The sequence below is a fragment of the Trachypithecus francoisi genome, unplaced genomic scaffold (genome assembly GCF_009764315.1).
Source record: "Trachypithecus francoisi isolate TF-2019V2 unplaced genomic scaffold, Tfra_2.0 Lachesis_group16, whole genome shotgun sequence".
Classification (NCBI taxonomy): domain Eukaryota; kingdom Metazoa; phylum Chordata; class Mammalia; order Primates; family Cercopithecidae; genus Trachypithecus; species Trachypithecus francoisi.
In genome coordinates, this window is record NW_022681461.1 from 87,775,839 (window position 1) to 87,791,298 (window position 15,460).

Sequence of the window (15,460 nt, forward strand, 5' to 3'; positions counted from 1 at the left end):
GGAGAAAGAATTTTGAACAGTAAGGTCATGTCTAAAACCTGCAGCCATGTCTAAATTGCATTTTAAAAATTAGTCTATCAAACACGGCTTAAGTTGGAGCACTTAATGATATACGCTTTATTATGTAGAATTTCACTTCCGTGGAACAGCTGATGCCTTTTCACCAGTCCGCTGTGAATGACACCTGTTACCGTGCTGAGACAGGCTTGTGGTCCTTCCTCATTTCCTCAGTAAATCTCACACCAGGAGGACTCTGTGCCTCTAGGGTCTACAGCTGGGCCATCCAGACCATCTGCATTGACCGTGTGCTCTGGTGTGTCCCGCATCCTGCTAGGGGCTGGTGATTCAGGGGTGAGTTGGGTGGCATCCCTGCCTCAGGAGCCTATAAAGTGAGAGAGGCAGAGGTGGCCAGCCAGCCCAGGGCTGACCTGAGGTTGTCCCTGGGCAGGGGCATTTCTTCTTATGGAAGGATCCATCAGAGTGGTGTGTCAGCTGAACAGAGGGAGGTGAAGACTTTTGATTGAAAAGGTTGCAGGACAGAGAAGCTGTTCCAGGTTGAGAGAACAACAGGCAGAGGGAAGGTTAATATACCCTGAAAGTCTGTTTCTGGGCAATAGCATCACTGAGACCTGTGTTAAAAAGAGCCAGCTCCTGGATGAATTGAGTTTACAGTCTCCATTTGAGGTCAAGTTCTATAGGGTTGATCTTCACATATGTCTGTCTCCCTCCCTCCCTCCCCAAAGCACCTTTTTATCCTTCTCCATTCCCATTTCCCCCCTTCTTCCCTCCACAGAAACAACAGCTATCTAGAAGTTAGTTATATTTCTCCCATCTCTATTGTTATGTCTTACTGCAGATGTACATGTCTGTAAACTATAATATTTTTAAGCTTTATGTAAACATCACACTACATATATAACATTCTATAGCCCATTTTGTTTTACTCATTTTACTTTGTCTTTTATTTATTTATTTAAATTTTTTGTTGTTGTTTTGAAACACCGTTTCGCTCTTGTTGCCCAGGCTGGGGTGCATTGACGCAATCTCAGCTTACTGCAACCACTGCCTCCCAGGGTCAAGCAATTCTTCTGCCTCAGCCTCCCGAGTAGCTGGGATTACAGGCATGTGCCACTATGCCTGGATAATTTTTGTATTATTAGTAGAGGTGGGGTTTCACCATGTTGCCCAGGCTGGTCTCAAACTTCTGACCTCAGGTGATCCACCTGCCTTGGCCTCCCAAAGTGCTGGGATTACAGGCGTGAGCCACTGCGCCCAGCCTAGTTTGTCTTTTAGTAGGTGGTTTTAATTGGTTTATATTTATTGTGATTAATGATATATTTCTACCCTCTTATTTTGAGTGTTCCTTCTGCCACTCCCCCTTTTTCCTCTGCTGATATGGTTATATCCTTAACACTTTAGCATATATCCTAAATAAATTTCTTTTTTTCTACTCAAATCTAATGCTATTCAATATCATTCGCCTCTACTGAATCTGGTGAGAATTGTAATCATGCCTCACAACCCACTAATACCTGTTCTATCGTTGTTTCCTAGAATTTTGGTTCCGAAAATTTTAGTTGTTATTATTTTTGTGTTACAGTTAGTAGCTCATTAACTTCGCCGACACATTTTCCTAATGCTTTTGCTCGCCACTGTTTTTGTGCCCCATTCCTTCTTCTGGGTTCCCTTTTCTTCCAGCTGAGTTAATTCTCAAGTTATACTCAGCGCATATGGTGAGTGCCAAGGATGGTCAACACTCTTAATATTTGGGTGTCTTAAAAGGTCTCCGTTTTCATCTCACTTTTGAATACTGCTTTAGCAGAGTTCAGAATTCCAGGCATGCAGTTATTTCCCTTCAGAATTTGTCTTTTGGGCCTCTTGTTGCTGAAGAGATGTCTGCTGTCCATCCAGTTATTGACTCCTTAGAAACTGTCTTTTTCTGGTAACTCTTGAGGCCTATGCCTGGAATAGGCTTCCTCTCACTTTTATCATATTCTTTTGGCCACATCAAGTCACAAGGCCAGCCCAGATTCAAAAGGTGGGAAAGTAGACTCTACCCACCTCCAGCTTTTTTTTTTACCCCCTGAGACAGGGTCTTTCTCAGTCACCGAGGCTGGAGTGCAGTGGTACAATCATGGCTCACTGTAACCTCAATCTCCTGGGCTCAAGCAATTCTTGTGCCTCAGCCTCCTGATTAGCTGGGACTACAGGTGTGTAGCACCATGCCTGGCTAATTTTTTAAAATGTTTTTAGAGATTGGGTCTCATCAAGTTGCCCAGGCTGGTCTCAAACTCATGGCTTCAAGCGATCCTCCCACCTTGGCCTCCCAAGGTATTGGAATTATAGGCATAAACTGGTCATGGGTGCAAACTCGACTTTTGATGGTAGGAGATTCGAAGTCATTCCAAAGGCCATGGGTATAGGAAGGGGTGAGTAACTGGCCATATTTGCATTCCATCTGTCACTGTTTTCCACCTTGTCCTGCCATCCAGAGCGTGCAGCTTCCTGTGGGCTGAGGCAGCAGATAGCAGTTGGTAGAACTTCGTCCCAGCTTTCCTCTGGAGCAGAGGAAGCCCTTCTCTACCGGCTCTGCTCCAACTCTTTGCTTCAGATAGTGAGCTTGACTCCAGTTCTCTTTTGCATTGACTGTGGCTCTGGCCCCCACCTTTACTTGGGGGTGCTATGAGTCTCTGTTACCCCAGAGAATTGTCAATGCCAGGCACTTCTCTCTGTATTGCACTCAGAGCCCATCAAGCCTGCAGCCTCATCTCCACTTACCATGTTGTGGTTTTTTCTTTCCCCCCTTGAGAATTTTATTTTTGAGTAATGCTATGTCTTCAAATTTTCTATTTTTGTATTTCAGCTATCATTGCTGTGTGTTTGTTACAGCAAGGAGGAGGAGACCTCAAAATGTGAATTTAATTTGCGATACCACCTTGGCTGGGATTCTTTTGTTTACTTTCTTCATAAAACAGTGCTTGTCACATTCTCCAGGAAACAGATGAGGCTGTGACAGCACATTAGAATGTATATAACTGTGATAGTGAGAACAAAACCGCAGACTCTCTGGGTTAGAGGGGGCCCTCTAGTGCTTGAATCCCTCCTAAGTCTGTCACACAGGTGGGCATCTAACACCTGGACAGCTCCAGGACTGGCTGACCGGCCACCTTTCTATTGCATCCAAGCATAGGCCTGGCTTTGAAAAAAATGTCATTATTCTCCATCTGGTGCCTGCCTCCCTGTAGTTTTCTGCCCCAGCCCCCGTATCCTAGTTCTGGTCCTTTCCTCTGGAACCAAACACACCGCATCTGTGCTCTCTGCCGCTGAGAGCCCATCAGAGCTGTGCAGGCCATGCTGGGCCTGAGGGGGCCCTTCTACTGGCTGAACAGCTACAGGCTCTGCAGCCAAAACTCGTGGGATATAATTGGCTGTCCGCTCTCCAGACTGGCTGACTCGGGGGACACTCTGCAGGTGGTCCCTTCTCTCTTCCTGGGCAGGGCCCAGATAGAGCCTCGAAGATGGGTTTGGATAGACCAGCCAGGAACTGAGCAGGCCTGTTCTCCACCTCCTGGATTCTGGAATGAATCATTCTCCTGGTGTAGTCTCCAGCTCTGTTGTGAGATGAACTCACATGGCTCCTCGGTCAATTGCCATTCATTCATTCACTCCTTGGGTGCACCAGGGTAGCAGTGCTGAACAAGGCTGCCATGGAACGTGGGGTCTAGTGAGGCAGACAGATGTAGTGTGACCACAGCCATGAGGGCAAGGTACACGGTGGTGGGAGTGTGCGTGGCTGGGGAACCTACCCAGAATTAGGGAGGCTTTTCTAAGAAAGTGGTGTGTGCTCTGAAGAGCACTTTCTCATTTTCTTAACATTTCCAAATCCAGATTCTCAAGAGAGAAAATCTCTGTCTTGCCAGCTCTTTTTTCCTGGGCCTGCAAGGTTACGGGTCAGCAGCTAGCCTATGGCTTGGGTTTACATACCTTGTCCAATTAACTATGCCTGGGATATATGAATCTTCCAATTTCTTTCATTCATTCATCCATCCATTCATTCATTCATTCATTCCTCGGGTGCACTTGGGATGTGACGAAGGAATCCATAGCAGTTTTCATTGTTGGAGAAGCTCAAGTAGGAAATAGGTAGGGCAGGGATGGGATGGGGTGACAGTAAGTGTGGTGGCTCCATGGCTGAAGGAGACATGGCAACTACAAGGGACTGTGACTGAAGCCTAAGACACCAGGGTGACCTAGGGACAAGGTAGGCAGTGGAAGTGGCAGTGGCCATGCCATGCAGGGCCTTACAGGGTGGGAGGCAGGGTAGTGGCATTGATCTTTATCCCAGTCTTTATCTCAGGCTGGTGTTGGGGGCTGAGGAGCCCATTGTTGGGTGGAAGTAGCCCAGTTGGGAGAGGACAGGATGGTGGTTCTGTAGGCAGCAGGGAGGAACGACCTCCCTGGACAGAGGGAGACTTGAGAAAGCAGTGGAAGGTGGGGAGAGTGATGTCAAGGAGGCACCTTGTTTTTGTTGTTGTTGTTGTTTGTTTGTTTTTGAGACAGAGTCTCATTCTTTCACCCAGGCTGGAGTGCAGTGGTGCAATCTCTGCTCACTGCAACCTTTGCCTCCCGGGCTCAAGCAATTCTCTTGCCTCAGTTTCCAGAGTAACTGGGATTAAGGAGGCACCTTGTATTTGCTTCCTGTGGCTGCCAGAACAAATTGCCACAAACAGGGTGGCTGAAAAGAGCACACGTTTTTTTCTGTTACAGTCCTGGAGGCCAGAAGTCTGAAATCAAGCCTTGGCTGGGCCAGGCTCTCTCTGGAGCCCCTGGGGGAAAACCAGTCCTTCTGTGCCTCTCCCTGCTTTTGGTCACTGTTGGCATTCCCTGACTCGGGTCTGTGTGGTTCCAATCTCTGCCTCCCTGGTCACATTGTCTCCTGTCTTCTGCCTGTCTAGACTAAGTCTATTTCTGCCTCACTCATGAGATTTATAGCTTACCTGGGTATTACAGGATAAGCTCCTCCTCTCAAAAGCCTTCATTAAATCACATTTTTGCCATGTAAGGTAATATTTCCTCTTTTACCATATAAGGTAGCATTCACAGTTCCAGGAGTTAGGGCATGGATGCATATTTTTGCAGGCTGCCTTTCAGCCAGGACCGTGCTAAGGACCTGACTATAGAAGTGAGCCCTCACGTAGTGCAGGCTGTGGGCCAGGCTCTGTGTCCTGACTGCTCCAGACGGGTTGACTCATTTTAAACCCCATGAGATGGGCACTATTGTCATCCTGTCTTTATAGGCAGGAAACTGAGGCTCAGAGAGGTGAAATGGGCCTGCTGTCAAGCCACCAAGTGGGAGTTGAGTCCAGGCAGCAGGCTCTGGAGCCCTTGGCAGGCTGCACTGCCTTCCTAGGCCGGGTGGATGGAGGATGGGTGCTGTTCACTGAAATGAGGCATTTGGGAGAGAGGCACAGGAAGGACAGGAGTTTGGTTTGGGGCATGGTGAGCCATAGCCCCTGACATCCACATGCCTCTATGTCCCCTTCATTGCCAAGTGCAGCCTCCGTGTCTGGGTTTCTGACCTTGGCCATGGCCCCTCTGCCCTTTTGGCTTGTGGAAACAGCCTCCCAGTGCTGCCATGGCAAGCCCTCTTCAGAACCACTAGCACCACTCACTGCACCGTGTCCTGGCCCTGAGCCTGGGTTTGGAGACCTCAGTGTCTGCACAGACTGAGTAGGGTAGCAGACGGGGCATCACAATGACTTTGAGGATGTAAGGGCTATGCCACTGGCACCCAGGGATCCTGGAGCCCAGCTCTGCCCCAGGCCACTCCCAGCAGACCCACCCTTCTGAGGGGGCCAAAAGCTGGAGGCCCTTAGTACCGTCTCCCCTGAACCATGCCCTGCTTACTGCCAGAAACCCACCTTGGAGCCCTGCCCTTCAACCAGTCTTGCCACTCATTGCTTAGGGCTTAGGGCTCAGCCCTCCCAGATGGGTTATAGCTGAGAGGAGTTAGGTGCTCTGTTATGTGGAAAAATCACCCAATGAAATGTCAGGAGACCATTCCCACTCCTCCCCGACATTCACTTGAAATATGGGCATGCTCTGGATTTCATAGGTGGAAGGGAAAGGGCATTCGAGGTGCAAGAAACTGGGGGGAGGTGAGGAGCAAAGGCACAGAAGTGGCAAAAGATAAATTCTGCTTGGGAAATGCCAGCTGCAAGATGACTGTGATGTAGGGCACCTGAGGTGGGTGACGGAGGAGCTGGATGGGAGTGGGGGCAGAATTCAGGCTGTCTGAGATGCCAGTCTGTAGGAAATGGAACAATGGTTTTATAAGAAATGATTCTGTGTCAGTTGCAGAGATTTTCCACTGATGCATGTTGTTTGTACTTTTTTTTTACATCACAACATCGTTTATTATGTGAATTTTTTACAATACAAACAAAAAATACAGAAATGCAATATATGAATACAGCTAAATGCAGAATGGTGACTTTTTTCTCTTCAAGAGGCAGTGATTCCCATTTCTAGTAAATTAAGAGACTGCATATAGGTAGAAACAGGTTGGTCATTAGCTTCACAATTTTGCCTGGAAATGATCTATACATGCATTTTCCCCCTGCTACTTACCATAAAGTGTAAAAAGGAGTTAAAGTTTCCTTGTTGGCTCCTACCATACGAAGGATGCTATATTCTATTTTAGCAGGGCCAATATATGGACACTATCTAAATTAAATGTTATTACAAAAATGAAGTAGTAATGAGATTCTGGCTAAAGAGGACACTAAATGAGAATAATATATATTAAAAAAATCCAAAACAAACAAAAAGAGGGTGTTATAAAAAAGCTCTGGGTGCACTATAAGCATATAGGGTTTTTTTTCCATGTGTATTTTTAAACAATGGAAATGTCAAAACATAGGGTCAACTGTGTTATACTAAATTACATCATTGTATATGCTGCACTGAATGGAACCTTTGTATTATAATTATCATAGAGAAGCATAGTTTGCATCATATTATGGACTTTTGTCCTCAATGAAAACCTTCCAGAGTCCTTTTATTTTGGAATATCCTGTAAACAATCAAACCGTCAGAACATGATTGTACAACAGTAAAATGTTCTCTTGCATTCAACTGAAGATAATCTGTTTAATAAAAAAAGAAAAAGAAAAAGTAGGAAAGGTAGAGCTGTTACTAAGCACACAACACCCTATAGACAATTGAAGGCATCTTAATCTCCATCAAGAACAACAACAAAAATAATGTTTGTCATGCTGTTAAATCCATCATTCTAGATAAAACGCGCAAATTGGTCAAACGGATCCAACAAACACTGATGTCCAAGCTGGCATATTGGCAGCTAATACGTAACTGGTGGTCAATAGAGAGTTTAAAAGATCTTCCTTTCATCTTGTTCTTTTCCAAGGTTCTCGAAGAGTTCTGTTGTTCTAAAACACGTTGTTGAGCTTCCCGGTTTGCTTTCTCGTCCTTTGACGTTTTTCCTCTAATTCTTTATGCTGTGCTTCCAAATTATTTTTCATTTGCTCATGGTGCCGCTGGAGCTCAGCTTCAGAGTTCTTCAATTTTGAACTTTTTCTTTGACCTTCATCTCCAACTTCTGCTCCATCTCCAGCTCCATCTTCTTCATTTTAGCTACATGCTCCCTTCTTTCCTCTTGCATTTGTGCCGGAGGGCTCTTAGTCAGCTGCCCTTTTTTCTTGTCGTTATCAATTCCATTATAAGTCACAGCTGCCAGTTTTTTGCTTCTGTAGTTCTCATAGTGGACATTATTAGTAACATCTTTCAAGTCCCGCATGTGTGTTCTTATCAACATATTTCTTAGAATTGTAAAATCACAATGTTCACCATTTTCAACTTCAGCAATACCCCAAGGATACAGCCTTCCTCTGATTGTTTTGCCATTAACTTCAGTGATAGTATTACTACCTACCACAGCAACAGGTAAATGGTCCTTTATCTTTTTAACAAGTTTATTTTCTTCTTTATTATCTGTTTCTAGAAATTCATATATTTTAATTTTATGTTCTTGGATTTCTTTCATTATCTGTTTTTAAACTGTTAGTATTCCTCTGGTGTGAGTGTGTCTGCTTTGACAATAAGTGAGATGATACTCTTTCGTGCAAACGCTTCATAAACTCAATATTCAATGGTTTAAGTCCATGTCCTGAAGGAGCAATGAAGTATAAACAACACTGCACCCTGTTATCAGGCATCTGACGTCTGTTCACTCGAGATTCTGCATTTAGGTAGTCCTCAAATTTACTATTAATGTAGCCTATTGTAAGGCTGCCAGCAATTACTATTATCCACTGCATCTCCAAATCCTGGGGTATCAACTATTGTGAGCAGCAACTGAACACCACCTTCTTTGATTAAAACTTTGGATTGTTCCATCCACTACCATAGCGTGAATTCAAAACCAGATCTCTTCATTGATTTTCTGTATACTTGATTTGGGAGATTGGCAAATCCCACATAGCCTTCAAGGTTCTTCTGTTGAGACACCGAAGCGACATGAGCCTAGTGGCGGTTTGGTTGCCAGTGGAGTCGCGGACGAGCAGGAAGAAGATGAGCCTTAAGTCTGAACCCCGAGGAATTCATGTGGATCAATCAAACCTCCCATGGGGCTGCTGTTGACGCTCCTCTCCTCAGCAGCAGCGTATCTTGCACTGTTTGGACTTTTTTTTTTTAAGAAAAAGGAAAGTGATAATAAAAAAATGATAATAGGCCGGGCACAGTGGCTCATGTCTGTAATCCCAGCACTTTGGGGGGCCGAACTGGGCTGATCACCTGAGGTTGGCCTGACCAACATGGAGAAAACCTGTCTCCACTAAAAACACAAAATTAGCCAGGCATGTTACCACATGCCTGTAATCCCAGCTACTCGGGAGGCTGAGGCAGGAGAATCGCTTGAACCTGGGAGGCAGAGGTTGTGGTGAGCCGAGATTGCGCCATTGCACTCCAGCCTGGACAAGAGAGTGAGACGCCATCTCAAAAAAAAAAAAGATAGTAGACACCATAGTGCTTCTGATGGGCCAGGCATTACTCCAAGCAGTTTGTATGTATTTACCCTTTAAATCCTCACATGAACTCGAGGAGAGCAGTTCCATTATCCCGAATTACAGGTGAAGAAATGGGATGCTACGAGGTTAAGTGATGTGCTGGGGTCTTATGGCTAGTCTGCTTGTGTCACATGGTTTGAAGCCTCAGTTAAAGAAAGATGTGAAGGTAACAGGGCGTCCTAGAGGCACTACTTGCCATAGCCCCAAATGGCAGCAACAGTCTCTAGACCCTTAGAAGATCCATTAAGAAAAGGAAGTGGGCCCTGAGGAATCATGGTGATTGCTGACCTCAAGCTGGGCTTGTGGGTTTCCCCATCACGTTCATGTGGGCATCACAGTAGCTCCATAAGGCGGGTGAGAGTCCATAGCCCAAGATGCAGACGTAAGCTTAGCCTGAGGGTGGCGAGTGGCCCACTGCAGATCTGCAGCACCATCCTGGGGAATGGCAGCTTGTACCAAGGCCACCTTGCTCTACCCTTTCTGAAAAATCCCCCTGTTCATGCTGAGAGCGGTGCTCCCCTTGTTGCCTCCAAGTTCTGCGGCTCACAGCACCTGAGACTGGCAGGGCAGGTGCAGTTGGAAACCTGACCTGGGGATGGTGGCCTGGCTGCTCCGTTGTTGCACTGCACATCCCTGTGGAGGCCTCAACAGAAGGAGAGGGACACTGCTGCCCTGGTTTCGTCTCACGGGCACGCCCTGACTTGTTCTGTTATGCCTTGTTGCCTTGCCATTTATATATCTTGTCTCCTGGCTGATGACAGCTTCCATGTCATTAGGGATGATGTGGCTGGGAGACCAGGAAGACAGGGACCTCGTCAGCATTGGCTCTTGGTCCTTAGCTCTGGTGTAGTGAATGGCATATCGTGGGGGCTCAGTCATTATTTACTGGATCAGGGAAAGAATGATTGACTCCTGGGAGTTGAGAGGTCTACATTGGAGTAACAGCCCCGCAAGCAACTGGTTGTGAGTCCTCAGGAAAGCCACTTAATGTCTCCGAGCCTCAGTTTGCCATTTGTAAAGTGGGTGTGATAATGTTTGTTTTGAGTGTTACAGATGACTGTCAAGGGGAAAATGTGTGATATATCTTTGTAACCTGGAAAGGGCCTTACATAAAGGTCTTTATCACCAGCGTTATGATTATTATGATTACCATTGTTGTCGCTGTTAGTATGAGCATCCAGCCAGCATTCAAAACAAATGCATATGTAAGGACCAGTCTTCCAGTGAGTGTTCCAATTCATGCAGGTGTTGGTCAATCAGTAAGCAATTTCTGAGGCCCTGCTCTGCCCAGCCTTCTCCATGTTGTGGGTAGAAGGGAAAAGCATGACAACACAATCTTCTGGAACAAAAGCAAACATTAGGAGCCCAAAGGGTGGCTATTTTAGGAAGGGTGAGGATGATGTTGGAGCAGAGACCAAGACGCTGAGAACTTTGGTGAACCTGCAGTCTGTGACTCCATAGAAGTGCATGGATGTCCTGTCCTGCAGAAACTGTTGCTCAATAAAGCCGATGAAATGGGTGTGTGTAGGAGGTTGGGTGGGGGAATAAGCAAAGCTCCTTGGCAGGAAAATGAGCTGGCATCTCAAACTCTAGTGTGTACCCGGATCATCAGGGATGTGTATTAAAAATGGAGCAGCCCTAGAGAATCCGATTTGGTAGGTCTGGAATAGCGCTTGGGAAGTGGCATTTTAACAAGCCCCCGGGTAGTTCTGATGCAGTGGTCTACATCTTTGAAAAGCACCACCCTGCGCCCGGGCGGGTCTCCAAGCCTCAGCTTCCAGCTGTCAAAATCCAGCCAAACAGAACTGCTTAAAAATGCACAGAACACAATGAGAGAGCACACATCTGAATTCTAGGTGATATTTTCAGATGCAACGAGACGTTATTTTTGTCCGTGTTGGGAGGAAGGTTCTTGGGGTTTAGTGAACCAGAGCGGAGTCTGTTGCTCCATGCTGCTCTAATTATGGTCCCTGAAGCTCTCAGTGGGAAGCAAAAACCAGAATATTCTTTCTGAAGATCTTGTGTGCTACCCTGGAAGGTCTGTTTTGCAAAATTAATCAGCTTTGGGCCAGTTTCTTATCTTGAACCATTTGAGATTTCTGAGCTGCAGTTGCAGAAAGCATGCTCAGGGAAAATCACATCTTCATGTCTTTGTTTCTAGGGCACCGGTGGAGCCTCACTCATGGGCCAGGCCCAGGGTGGGAGGCAAAAATCAGAGAGGCGATCCTTGCCCTTGAGGGGGGACAAAAAAAGCAAATGTAGAGCTGGAACATGAAGGAGAATAAAAAAAGTGTTGTTGGAAGGCTCAGTAAGGATCTTGAGAGAATAATATCAACCAAGGGGAAACTGGATAAGAAATCAATTTCAAAATTTCCAGGATGAAACTGCTCCCTAAAAAGTAATTAGCAATATTAAATTCCTCCTCTCTCTAGCATGAATCAACCTTGGCCATTGAGGAAACACAGTGGAAAAGTTCCAGACCAAATCTTTTGCCTGAGAATGTCCACCCAGATCTTAGTTGTAGCGGGCAATGAGGAAGTTGCTGGAAGAATGATTTCCAGCCTTCAGGGATCTTGTTTATCTTTCTGAAACAGGGAATGCCTTGGCAAATGAAATGAGGTGCTCTGTAGGAGACCAGGGCAGAGAGAGTGGGCGTATTTATTGACATGAAACCCATTTCTCTCTTAGTCCAGACTTGCTGAGCATTCAGTCTTCTTAGCAGCAACAAGAATACCAGCAGCAGTCCCTTGGGGTGGTCAAGTCCTCGTGTTTCCAGAGCCTGTGTTTTCCTGTGTTTCCGGCCCTCCCTACAGCTCGATAAGGAATCACTACGCTTTGTAGATAGGATTGGAAGGCCCAGAGAAGCAAAGTGACTTGCCTGAGGCCACACAGCTGAACCCAGGCCATGTCTGCTTCTGATTGTAGCATATTGAACTCTCCACTACAGACTATGGCCCCACGTTGTGGAATTCAGTGAACGCTTGGGTGTTTCAGGGAAGACTGTGGCAGGTATGAGATAGTTTGCTAAAAAAAGAAACCGAGCATCTCCGTGAGAATTTCCGCTCTCTTTCCTCCAGTTTTTTCCTCCCCCACCGAATCAATTAACAATTTCAAATTGTTCCCTAGTGCTTGGGCAGGTTTGTTTTATGATTATTATGATCATCGTTATTGCAGGGTGTATTTACTGAGCGATATTAGAAAGAGGAGTTGTAGGCTGGGTGCAGTGGCTCGCGCTTATAATCCCAGCACTTTGGGAGGTGAAGGAGGGAGGATCATTTGAGCTCAGGAGTTCAAGACCAGCCTAAGCAACGTAATGAGACCTTTACCAATTTTTTTTTTTTTTTTTTTTGAGATGGAGTCTAGCTCTGTTGCCCAGGCTGGAGTACAGTGATGCAATCTTGGCTCACTGCAACCTCTGCCTCCCAGATTCAAGCGATTCTCCTGCCTCAGCCTCCCGAGTAGCTGGGATTATGGGTGCCTGCCACCACGCCCAGCTAATTTTCATATTTTTAGTAGAGGCGTAGTTTCACTGTGTTGGCCAGGCTGGACTCAAACTCCTGACCTCGTGATCCACCTGCCTCGGCCTCCCAAAGTACTGGGATTATAAGCGTGAGCCACCACACCTGGCCACCAACCATTTAAAAAAAAAATTAACCAGGCATGGTGGTACAAGCCTGTGGTCCCAGCTACTTAGGAGGCTGAGGAGGGAGGATTGCTTGAGCCCAGGAGGTTGAGGCTGCAGTGAGCTGTCATCATACCACTGCACTCCGGCCTGGGTGACAGAGCAAGACTCTGTCTCAAAAAAAAATAAAAAATAAGAGAGAGCTGTTCAAGTAACATCTTTCTAAAACCAACTCAGCAACTCAGCTAGGGGTCTTCCCTTTGGTCACACTGTTTGCACTGTGCTTGACTTTGACAATCGCAGGCGGCTGGGGCTTGACATCCACTACCTCACACTTGTATCTCCCGGCTCAGCCTGGCAGTGCCCACCTGAAAGTCACAGCCTCCAGTGGGATATGGGAACAAACCAGGAAACATTCACAATGACCAGCCCTTGGCCCATACTGTCCTTAACAGAGCTTCAAGAGACCATGGTGCCCTGAGGAAAATAAGGATAAGTTTTCACTAGAGCTAACTTTGTTGTTTTAAAGAACACCCCTCACTTTGAGATGGTGCCCTTCCTTCCCTCCTCCTCCCTTCTTATCATGTCCTTTCCAAAATGAAATTGTGGTGATAGCAGACATTAGGATTTGTTTATTGATTTATTTATTTCATTATTATTTTCTTTTTTTTTAAGAGACAGGGTCTTGCTTCATCTTCCAGGTTGGAGTGCAGTGGCATTTTATAGCTTACTGCAGGCTGTAACTCCTAGGCTCAAGTGATCCTCCCACCTTAGCCTCCCAAGTAGCTGGGACTACAGATGTGCACCACCACGCGTGGCTAATTTCAATTTTTTTTTGTGGAGACGAGGTCTCACTCTGTTGCCCAGGCTGGTCCCAAACTCCTGGCCTCAAATGATCCTTCCTCTTTGGCCTCCCAAAGTGTTGGGATTACAGGTGTGAACCACTGCACCCAGACCTTGTTTTGTTTTTTAATGGCCTCACTTGAGAAAATAAAATTTGACAATCTACATTGGTATTCTGATACGTTTTGTTTTGTTTGGAAATTGTATGTTTTATGACAGTCTGGGCAACACTGTTATTATTGTAGAAGTTTGTATGAGGTCAGCGGGGCACAGGGTGGAAGCGGTCAGTCCTGTTTACTGGGATCAGGGAGGATTTGGAGCAGAAAGTGACATGTGAGCTGAGCCTTGGAAAGCACAGTGAGAGGGTGCTCACTAGGGGACCAGAGGGCCATGAAAGCCTTTTGATCAGTGAGGGATGTGATAAGCTTTTCATTTTAGGGAGATCACTCTGGAGGGGACGTGACCAGCAGAGGAGAGACAGCAGGCCTGGAAGCAGAGTCACCTGCCACAGTGAGGCCAGACACAAGCATGTGGCGGTGCGGTGCAGAGGCTCGCATGGTTCTGTGGATACTCAGCGAGTAGAACATACAGGACTTGAGGCTGGCTAGGTGCGAGGGGCCATGCAACAATGGAGTCTTGGACAGCTCCCAGTTTTCTGCCTTGGGGAACCTGCAGAGGTGAAAGTTGATACTAACACGAATGCAAATAACAATAGTCATGGTGACAGCTGATGTTTACTGAGCCCTTCTTTGTACTGGGCACTTGCTGGGCACCATGCCTATCCAGAAGGCTTATGCAGAGAAAGCAGGTTTCTCAGAGTCAGAATCTAGAGCCCCTCTCTCACTCAGTCACATCTGTATTCCGCCTTCTGGGACACTGATCACATTTTAGGGGAAGATGGCAAGTCCAGGTTTGGACCTGTGGGTCACCCAGGTGGAGATGTGTGGTCTGGAGCTTCAGGGAGGTGGAGGTTAGGATTTGGGGTCATCAGCCTATAGATGATGGTTGATGCTATTGGAGTGGGGAGGTCAGCTAGAAATACTCCCTGGGAAGAAGTGCTCGCCCAGCAGAGAAAGAGGAGCTGTTCCATCTTTGTAGCCCCGATGCCTGTTGTCTTAGCTGTGATTTGGGCCTGCAGATGTGCCTGGAATCATTGAAATGAGAAAAGGGGAGATTTGAGGGGCCGCACGGCCCTTCCTTGTTCCTCTTATTTTTTCTTGAGCTTTTTATGATGGATGATTTCAGATGTATGCTTCAGTAGAAAGAGTAGGATAAGCTGCCTCCATGAGCCCATCCCCCAGCTTCAGCAATTAGCCAGCGCATGCCTGTCCCTTTCTTAATTGACTCTTCGCATTCCCACCCTCTGCATCCAGGCGGGTTTCTATTAATACTTTGGTGCTCCGGCTCTGCCCATTTCTCCTACCGTCTGCCTCAGCCAGACCGGGCTGGTCAGTCCTCAAACTGCCTTGTACCCATCCCCATCTCTCCCTGGCATTCCTACCTCACCTTCTAATTCAGACACTGTCCTGTCCCCCTCTTCTCGACTTGGTCAAAGCCTCCTGGTGCCACGTGGGGTGGGGTCCCCAGGTCTGTTTTGTGTCCTGAGTTTATACCTGAGCCTTCTTGGGCAGGTCACTGTATACCTGCATGCCCCGCTCAGAGCCTGTCAGCACCACTGCATGCTGTGTCTGAGGGGCCTGGGGCCACATGCTCCGTAGGACAGAGGTGGCCCCCTCAGCCTGGGATTGAATATCATGTGTAATTCAACCTCCATCGGGTCAGGAGAAAACATTGGCCCCTCACCCTGTGTTGAAACTTTAAGATTAAACTTGTTTCTTGAGAGGTTTGGTTTTGTTTTCTCTGTCCATTTGCTAAACAGGCCTAGTGTGCCCATTGCAGGTCCTAGGTT

At 46.7% G+C, this 15,460-nt stretch overlaps 1 protein-coding gene and 1 pseudogene across 2 annotated transcripts in view; one reads left to right on the plus strand and one right to left on the minus strand.

The window, feature by feature from the left end:
- GABBR2 (gamma-aminobutyric acid type B receptor subunit 2) overlaps positions 1-15,460 on the plus strand; it is a 420,233-nt gene that overhangs the window by 92,440 nt on the left and 312,333 nt on the right. The window lies entirely within an intron of this gene.
- Positions 7,273-15,260, minus strand: LOC117099439 (annotated as a pseudogene). Its single transcript, XR_004443810.1, has 2 exons — positions 15,165-15,260; positions 7,273-8,544 (listed from the first exon to the last, which is right to left on the minus strand). The product of XR_004443810.1 is annotated as a septin-7-like (transcript).